Source organism: Cydia pomonella, chromosome 9 (genome assembly GCF_033807575.1).
Source record: "Cydia pomonella isolate Wapato2018A chromosome 9, ilCydPomo1, whole genome shotgun sequence".
NCBI lineage: Eukaryota > Metazoa > Arthropoda > Insecta > Lepidoptera > Tortricidae > Cydia > Cydia pomonella.
Window position 1 is genome coordinate 10641142 of NC_084711.1, and position 10825 is coordinate 10651966.

A 10825-nucleotide genomic window follows, 5' to 3' on the forward strand; every position below is an offset into this window, starting at 1 on the left:
ACAATTGACGCAAATTGCTTAAAGATAGAAGTTCCAAATATTTTTACTGTTCTAGGTTTATACCGGTCACCGTCATTTATTAATACCGATAATTTTATCTCATCCTTAGATCAACTCCTTAAATTTGTTAGTCGGAATCCTTGCCTCATACTATCCGGAGATGTAAATATTAACATTGTAGACGCAACATCAGATGAAGAACACGTATCTAATTACCTTGAACTACTTGCTTCTTATGGGTTACTACCATACATCAACAAACCCACACGTGGTAAATCCTGCATAGATCACATATTCATTCAAAGTACCTTTGAAGCTAAATCAATCGTTTGTTCCACTGACCTCACTGACCATAATTTGACCATGATAGGCATTAAAACAGAACATCCTAAACAAGCACCTCTGAAAAGATCAACGCTGAAAGTTGACTATGCAGGGCTGTATAAAGAGCTAGAATCTGTAAACTGGTCCCCCCTTGGATACACTAACTCTGTCGACGACGCAGTATCCAGCTTTAGCACTACAATATCAGAAGCAATCTCAAAACACTCTAAACTCATTCAAATAAGCCGCGCCAAGTTCTGCATACAACCATGGATGACGCCTGGGCTCATTAGGTGCTCAAAACAGAGAGACAAACTCCATCTCATCTCAAAACAATTCCCGAATGATGACACTAAGAAACTTATTTACACAAGGTATCGCAACTTTTTCAATAATCTTCTTAGAAAGTTAAAAGCAGAATACGAGAAAAACCAACTAACCGCTCACAAAAAGTCTCCCAAAAAGTTATGGCAAACCATTAATAAAATTACGCATCGTAATCCATCAGCACCCGCGGTGCAAGATTTGACCAAAATAAAAGACAATGAAACGGATTCATTAAACGTTTGTAATGAATATTTTTCCTCAGTCGGCCAAATCCTTTCAAACAAAATACTCGTTCAGGAAAATGAAACACAAGAGTCCCTAGCCAACAAGCTTAAAGTAAACTGGTCCCCATCGAACTCTATGTTCATGCCTCCCACAGATAAGCAAGAAGTCATCTGCCTCATTCAAAAATTAGACCCTAACAGTTCCCCAGGCCTAGATAACATAAATAATAAGATTTTGAAAGCTATCGCAACAGTGATTGCGGACCCACTTGTAACAATATTTAACCTAAGTATTGAGAGCGGAGTATTCCCTTCGGCTTGGAAAATAGCAGCAGTCGTACCGATACATAAAGGAAACGCGAAAAATACACCTAGTAACTATAGGCCGATATCTCTATTAGGATCTATTTCAAAGATTTTAGAGCGTATCGTTAATAAAAGATTAGTGGCTTATCTCGAAACAAATTTACTCTTAACGAATAGACAATTTGGCTTTCGCAAAGGTCTATCGACAGAAGATGCGGTATCGACTCTTACAAAAACAATTTCAAAGCATTTGGATGAGGGACGGGCCTGTGTCGGAGTCTTTCTTGATTTAGCAAAGGCTTTCGACACAGTTTCCATTCCCATCCTGCTGAAGAAATTGGAAGCATACGGTATTCGAGGTAAAATACTGCATTGGTTCAATAGCTACCTGACAAATAGAACTCAATGCATCAAAATTGGCAAATACCTTAGTGACATTAAACCAATATCGTTCGGTGTACCACAAGGCAGCATTTTAGGACCTTCTCTATTTCTCTTATATATAAACGATATCTCGCTTGTATCAATAAAAAATGCTGACATCTTGTGTTACGCCGACGATACTGCAATAGTTTTCCACGGTCCTTCTTGGGAGGTTGTCCAAGATACCGCCGAACACGGAATCTCGCTAGTATCAAAGTGGCTGAAACAGAATCTTCTTACCTTGAACACATCAAAAACTAAGTTTCTTTGTTTCCATAAAACATCTGCTTCATCTCCAAGATCTCTAAGTAATCTTAAAATCCATATCCCTAATTGTTTTACCCCTTTCGCTCCAGCCCAACTATGCAATTGTGACACCATGACGAGAGCCAGTTCAATCAAGTACCTAGGAATTCAAATTGATGATAAACTCACCTTCAGGGAGCATATGATTGCTGTCTCAGGAAGAATAAGAAAATTAATTTACACAATGAAAATGCTCCGAGAGTCCGCTAACCTTTCCTTACTTAAAACAGTTTATTTGGCCCTTGGTCAGTCAATAATAAACTATTGTATTCTTGCCTGGGGAGGCACAACAACTACCAACCTTATAAAACTTGAACGAGCGCAAAGACCTGTTCTAAAAGTAGCCTTGCGAAAGCCAATGAGATATCCCACATCTACTCTATACCATGACGCTCAAGTGCTCAGTGTTCGAAAGCTATATATAATAAGGGTTGCATTACATGTACATAAAAAAGCCTTAAACCTCCCCGAATATAAGACATTACTTACAAACAGAATATTCAAAGTACCTGTCACTTCCGTCAACACTTCATTTTCACACCGCTTTGCAATTTTCTTGTATCCCCGTATCTACAACCGATTAATCAGGCTTTATAAATTTCAGGAACACTCAGTAATTGAAGCAAAAAAGCTACTAATAAAGTGCATGATGCACCTATCCTATTCAGAGACAGAGAACCTCATAAGGATACCATACTGATACACACTTGCATACTCATATGAACACAAACATATGCACTCCTATGCATCCCAGTCCAATACACACACTCGCACACAAACACACACACACACACACACACACACACACACAAGTACAACTCTTATTCTATCCTAATATTTTACTTTATTAAGTTAATAGAAGGCAACAATTTTATTTTACTTTATCTTTATCTCTATTTCTCTATCTTCTTTCACTATATTAAATATATATCGTCTAGTTTTACAATTTAGTCTGTGATGTATGTATGTAACGAATGTACCTACCCATTGTTCAATTCTCTAATACTATTTTGTCTAATAATTTCATTTAAACTTGTTATTCGTTATTAGCATTATTGTATTACTAGATATTTAGGGTTATCATTCTCTCCTCCACGGGACAGGCAAAGCCTAGTGTGGAGGTCAGTAAAAACTGTATCCAAGTTAATTTTTTTGAAATAAACAATATTTACTTACTTATTTACTTTACTTAATACCGTGTTGGGTTTTCCTAGAAGTTTTGAGACGTGTATGTTCAGGTCCTCCGAGAAGACACCATATCCTGTCCCTTCATTTGTTTTTGAGCCATCTGTGAATTTTCTTAGGTTTGTTTAGTCTAGTCCTTCTTTCGGATCTTCTGTTAATGATATGGCGTAATCTTTCCAGAAGATCATAGTTTTTGGTATTTTGTCGATGGGCCCTTCCAGCATAGGTAGTTTTGACATCACATTTTCATAGATCTTCTTGTGCGATGAGCTAAAGGATGTCCATAGGTTTAGATTTTTCAATCGAAGAGCCGTGGTAGCCGCTTCTTTCTGTATGTATATGTGTAATAGTAGGAGTCCTAGCATTATTTCTAGCGCCGCTGTCGGGGTGCACATGCTAGTCATGTTACTCTGGTTGCTGCAAATCGTACTTGTAGGATTTACATTTGTATGTACGAGATACGAATATGTTTATTATTTTTATTTCACAAGTGGCGTCGCGAACAGTATTCAAGTGGCGCCGCAGATTTGCGCTAAAACAGTCAAGTTGCGGAGACCCGATAGATGTACAGTGTGTCTGAGTGTCTGAGAGAGACAGTATCTGTGTATTTATCTATTGAGCCACCCAAAATGTAGTCTCGTCTGAAATAGACGCAAAGGCCAATGATGATAATGATGATGTATGAAATGAAAGTATATATTTATTCAAGTCGTTAGAATAAGCGTTAAATAGGCTATTAAGAAAGAAAGATATGTACATATGTGTCGGTTTATGTATCGCATCAGCAACAAAAAGGATTTTAAACGAAGGAACTTAACGTCGACATCACGAGGTCTCGTTACTCTAGTTAGACGTATTTCAAGATATTTCGGTTGTGATGTGAGCAAGTTGCGACATTAATATATCGTCAAGTGACAAGCAAAACTCACTAATTACCACCACAAGTTCATAGCCATAATGAACCATATTGATTTTTGCTTAATTATTTTTTAGTAATTAGTGAGATTTGGTTGTCACCTGACGATATTATATAAAATAGTCAATTTATTAAATGTAATCACAAATCCTTTAAATTATTAAAGGTCAAGATGTTATCTTCCGGTATTATCAATTTATCATATCAGAATAGTGAGCAATCGCCTTTACCGCCGTAAGTACGTTCTAGTCTTTTTAATTTGCATCATAACATAAAAATATTATTATGACTACGAGTATGCTATTTAGATTGGTATTTAGTTTGTCGTCTTATTTCTATCTGTTACGTAATGATCGTATCTAAATCTTATATTAAGCAGGTATACATACATAATAATATACTTATCAAGTATAAAAGTCACTTGCAGATACCTATTTATTTACCTATTTACAGTGACAACTGACAAGCCGACATGAAAAAGATTAGCTACTTTAACGCTCGGAAATATAGACTTCATTTGTAACAAAAATCGATAATATATAGAACTTTATTATACTAAATTCTGTTAATAGATACTAAGTAATAAAATGATTGTTTGGTTCCATCAAATTAATCCAGTTGATCTCATGAGGGAACCAGAAAGCGGATTGTGGAACTCTTTAGTAGTTATTAGCTATGTTTTCTGCCAAAAATAAAAAAATTTAAAAACACACTTTTATTGTCGACTGCAACTGTGATCCTTTAGACCCTCAATTCATTGGACCCGTTGATAGGAATCTAATGAGCCCAATTCAGGAGATCAAAGAGCTGGCAGCTTCCTCGCTCAACGTATCAGTCTAACGATCCAGCGAGGAAATGCTGCCAGCGTCTTCGGTACTATGCCGCAGGGGCCATTTTTAGATTTATTTTAGTTTTAGATTTAATTTAGTCACAGATATTACATAATTATAACAATAAACTATAAATAAACTTAATAATAATAAAAAAGGCTACAAATAAACTTAAAGTAAATAAAAAACGTCTCCCAAGTCGCTGCCGATGGGCAGTGTGCCCAGAAGGCTGGCCGCATTGCCACGTTGGATGGCAATGCTTATCCTTTGAGCAAAATACTGGCCAGCCCTCTGGTCACCTGTGGCATCTATAAGGCGCGACGCTAGGTCCTTGTAGAGCCGACGCGCGCTTGGCCCCCACGGCCCCAGCGTTTCGACCCCAAACGCCTCGAAAATGTAGCTACTGACGAGGGTGGCGTATTTTCGGCGTTTGAGGTCTTCGGCCGCGGACGCGGCACGACCAGCACCACTGCTGGTACCCGGAAGGTGGGACGGCGCGAGAGTGTCAACGCATGTTTGTGGAGACCGGTCTGTTTAAGCTTACACGGGGTACAGGTTATGTTAAAGTATGTAACTTTACTTTTGAGTGACATTAACGTGAGACACTTCATTCGGTTCTTGTCTGTTTTAATTTTTTTTGTCTTTTAATTATTTATATAAGAATTCAAGCCTTGGCGACCCTCTACATCTCCAAGGATAATTTAATATATATTTTTATATTTTATCTCTGACACTTAGAGACTTATACATCTCTAAAGAATTTTAGTATTTTATGGTTTTATTTTTTTATCATAGTTTTTTTTGTGTAATTTGACATTTAGAGACAGTATACATCTCTAATAAAGTATTTATTATTTCATAGATTCGATATTTGTAATTGTTTTTTTATTTTTTTATTTATTGTTTGTAAAAATGGACATGTAAAAGTGCCCCTGTGGCCTATTTGCTGAATAAATGTTTGATATTTGACATGTGGCATCCCAAACTAGAGGCCGTCCCAACTTCCAAGGCACCAGAGTCATACCGTCGGGCCTCTTGCCATCGTCCCTTGCCAAACCGACGGGCTCCAGTATGGCCGGAACTTTGACACTGACAAAGGCCCTTCGGATGACATCGTTGATGCTGGCGTGTCGGGGTATGCGGCCGGCGCTTCTGCCACAAGAGAGTCCATGGTGACCATAACTATCCACCATGGCACCACAACGACAGCGATGGGGAACGTTCGTTATAGTCCCTAAACGCAAACAAGCTGCCAGTCGAAAAGTGGAGTTGTCGATTAGGGTGCCTATGGATGGTGAAGGTAGAGCTTGCAACCACAGTCCCGACTCCCACTCCGCAGTGGCAAGAAGACGAGCTCGATCTGCCGTACCAGTTGACGTATCAACAAGACTATTCCGTACTAGGCGGCAGAGCGGCTCGTCCCACTGCCTCTGCGAGCAGGGATTGGAAGGTGGATCTGTGTTGCCACAGGTTAGTGACCAAACATTCCTGGCCTCGGTGCAATGTGCTGCCTCTATGGCCCCAAGAGAAGGGGTTAAAATGCTGTCTTATCTGTGAAATAAATTATAATATATTTAGTCATATTTTAATTTTAGTTTACATTATTAATTGTTTATAAGGTTATATTATTATGGTACTCTTATATTATTAGAATTATTATATTAATTAATTTTATGAGCCCAACTCAAAGGGGTTTACTACTAGCTACTTAACGTTACGCGTACGGATTACGCGGAATCTTGTGAAATTGGCAGAAAGTATGCACATGGCTACTTGTACTATTGTTTTTTGTTCAAACACAGTAAGTGCTCAAGCACTATCCTCCCTCAGCACGGCCTTCAGTCTCGCATGTAGCCACTCTTCAGGACATTTCGGGCATTCGTCTCTAAGCGAATCTTGACCTTCGGCCTTTGCAATACCTGCCCGCGTAGTCAACGTGCCTATCTTTCACGCTCCGTGGCGAACGAAACGCAACTGTCACAGTCGCAATAATATAGAAGAGTGATAGACAGAGATGACTGCGCTACGCTACGGAGCGTTAACGATTGTAACGTTGGCTACGCGGCCTGTCCTTACCACGTTTCACGTAAATTATTGCGGCTGTGCGAATTTTTGTTCTAAGTCCGACTCACTTGACTGCAGATTTCTAATATGACATATTTAGTATAAGTTTTTGGGGTATTTTTTTTTTCAATTTTGTTGAATAATTTCTAAATCGTTTACTTGAAAATTATAAAAAAATTGATATCCTCACAATGAGCCGAGCCCTTTCTTTCGATATATGTAACACAATTTAGTTTGCAAAACTTTGTTTTTAATTTTCTCATTTACCTACCTACCCTACCCCTGTGTTAAAAAATCATTTGTTTTCGTTACATGTCCAGCTTTGCGTCACAGACCTACATATGTTTACCAAGTTTCAACTTAATTGGTTCAGTAGTTTCGGTGCAAATAGGCTGTGACAGACGGACAGATAGACAGACTCACGAGTGATCCTATAAGGGATCCGTTTTTTCCTTTTGAGGTGCGGAACCCTAAAAAAGAAGAATAGTTATTTGTAGGTACAACAAGAGAGCAAAGTTTGATATTTCTTTCAAGTGCTTATTTTGAGTTCCGTGCAAGCGAAAGATTCTATAATATATAATATAACATATTTAGAAGGTAAAAATACAACCTGAAAAAATGTAATCCGTCTTCATCACTATTTCACTAATATTTTCGTAAGGTATTCTAACAATTTATATATTATATATATCGTTGTCTAAGTACCCTCAACACAAGCCTTATTGAGCTTACTGTGGGACTTAGTCAATTTGTGTAATAATGTCCTATAATAAAAATAAAAAAAAGTTTAATACATTTCAATAAAATAATACGGAAATAATGAAATAACGAACTTCAATTGACAGTTCAAACGACAACTTTTTTTAAAAAAAAAAACTTTGTGAGAATTGCGGATACAACTATTTGTCAATTATAGTAGAGATCGTTAAAAGTAGAATTATTGACTTTGCGTAGCAATTGCGTATTTTTTTGAGTTCATTTTTTTGATTGTATAATAAAATACGTAAAATATGGTGTTATTATTACAAATAAAAACTTTTATTTAATTAATTAATTATTACGAATGAGGATTCGTAGGGTGTTTTGGAACAATGCGGTCTGCCTTATTTCGGGGGTCTATTATAAACCGTCAATATATCGTTGAACTACGTATGCACTTTTTTGTCTCTTTCTTTTTGCTTATGACGTGAAAGGGACAAAGACAATAGAATTCAAATATTTCGGACTTTGAAACATTCGAATACAAAGGTCACTTGAATGTTATTTTGTCTCACTCAGTGAGCAAAATGCGATTTTGCTCATTGTTTTTAAGCAGCAAATTACCCTTGCTCCAGTTGCTGACGTGAAAAAGTGATTTCAGTGTTTTTGGATTTCATTCCCCAAGGGGATTAAAAAGGGGATGAAAGTTTATATGGAAACCAAGTTTTAAAAGTCTTGAAAAGGATTATATTAAAATAAGAAAAGTAGTTTAATCGTTTATGGAAATTCAACCCCGAAGGGGGTTTTATAAATGGAATGAACGTTTGTATGGGGATCAAGTTTGGAACTGCGTTATTATAAGACATTTTCATAAAATACAAAAACGAATTTTTAGCGTTTTTGAAAATTCATTCCCTAATAGGGTTAAAAAGGGTTGAAAGCGTGTAACTGGAACAACTTGAGTGGTGGCTTGAAATTCGTAGGAAGAGAAAATCTTAGAAAGTACGAAAAATAATATGTGCTTTTGAAAATGCATGCCTGCATGCCTGTGTCATTCGGGAAATAAATCCACGCGGAACAAGTTGTGAGCAACAGCTACTCTATCTGAGATGACGTGTCTCGTTGCATGGTGAAAGTACAGCGTAGGTGTGTGGTTTAATAAACGGACTAATTTCACGTAGCTTCGTAAAAGTAGTTCTAGCTAATTAGCATATATCTTATACCTTTAAATGAGCAATTCTTGTATATATATATATATATATATATATCGGGATCTCGGAAACGGCTCTAACGATTTCGATGAAATTTGCTATATGGGGGTTTTCGGGGGCGAAAAATCGATCTAACTAGGTCTTATCTCCGGGAAAACGCGCATTTTTGAGTTTCAATATGTTTTCCTTTAAATGAGCAATTCTTATATATATATATATATATATATATATATATATATATATATCGGGATCTCGGAAACGGCTCTAACGATTTCGATGAAATTTGTTATATGGGGGTTTTCGGGGGCGAAAAATCGATCTAGCTAGGTCTTATCTCTGGGAAAACGCGCATTTTTGAGTTTCAATATGTTATCCGAGCAAAGCTCGGTCTCCCAGATATTATTTACAAATAAGACATCTACTAGGAAGTAGGAAACAACCTCTACTATTAGTTTGGGACCTACCTACCCCCACTCTAGCTATTTCCATATTGCTTGCGACGTAACAAAATTTGACTTGACAGTTTTTTGTAAATAATTTCAATCGATCTTGATTTTCCTGAGGATCAAATGTCTATAAGGTAAAAGTACGGTTCACCGAACGGACGAAAATGGTCCCTTTCTCCGAATTTCGTCTACTTTAAGCTATAAGTCGATTACTTACAGCTCATATTAAGCTGTGTATTTTTTTTCCGCAAGCTAAATACCTTTCCCTTCTACTGTGTGGCAGAGCTAATAGTTTGCACCGTAGTCGGGATGGAACAATTGAAAGAGTCGGCCGACTTCCGCCGACTGCCGCTTTGTATGGGCTACCTTAAGAAAATCGTTAAGTAATTGCGTATACTTCTTAAGGACATAAAACCGTTTCAAATTACGGACATAAAATCCTTTCAGAATATGGTTTATTATTTAATTAATGTGTGTATTTTAGCAAAATATGCTATTTCAATGCAGTCATGTTCTCATAACTTAAGTAAAATGTGGATTCGGTGATGAGTGCACCCATAATTTGATTATAAGGTATTGCCGAACAGCGTCCGGAATCAGAGAAAGCGTATGTTTTTAAAATTATTTTTTTAGGGGTTGATTATGAACTATTTAAATTAACTACCTTACTTCACAAATAAAAAAAAATGTATTTGTAATTTAATGAGCAAAACGAACAACAATTACCTATATATATTATTGTAAAACTGCGTTTGAAATGATAATGTTTTACGACTTTTTAGCTTCAAAATAAGCTTTTTCGCAAGGTTATTGAAAAAAAAAATTGAGGTATTTTACGTCACTTTTGGTAATAGGTAAGTTCTACGGTTTTGTGATGGATTCAATTATACGTTTTAATGTAAAATTTGTGGTTACGCCATATAAATTACGATACAAACACTATTTTCAAAATCTGTTCGCGTAATAGGTTCCACATATTTGCCAGGTTTCGTTCACCGAACGGCCGTTCGGTGAATCGTACCCATGGGCTCTGCTAGACTGCTACCGAATTCGTGCCAATTTTGGCCTTGTTTTGATTCGGTATACATTGAAATCTCATCCTTATTGCACAATTATTTAGGTCGATATCAGTTTATAATATATTTTCATCACTTCTTCAAATGCCAGCGCTTCTTAACATGATTACATCTACTGCCGATGAAGGTCCTAGAATGAGATACAATAAAGTTTATTTATACATACATATTTAATTGTTATGATTGTTACTAATAGAGGCAAAACAAAGATTTTCCGCCCGGAGCCTCGCAGACGCTAAGGCCGCCCCTGCTTGCAAAAAACCAAATGGAACGCTTTTTTATACTACGTCGGTGGTAAACAAGCTTACGACCCGCCTGGTGGTAAGCGGTTACCGTAGATTATGGACGCCTGCAACTCTAGAGAAGCTAAGATAAGCGTTAAAATGTATAGAAATGTTAGCAAAACGTTGCTTTGTTTTCTATAAACGATTGTCATCTTGACTAGGCCCCCTGACCCTACAAACAAATGAACGCAGCGAGTACATAGT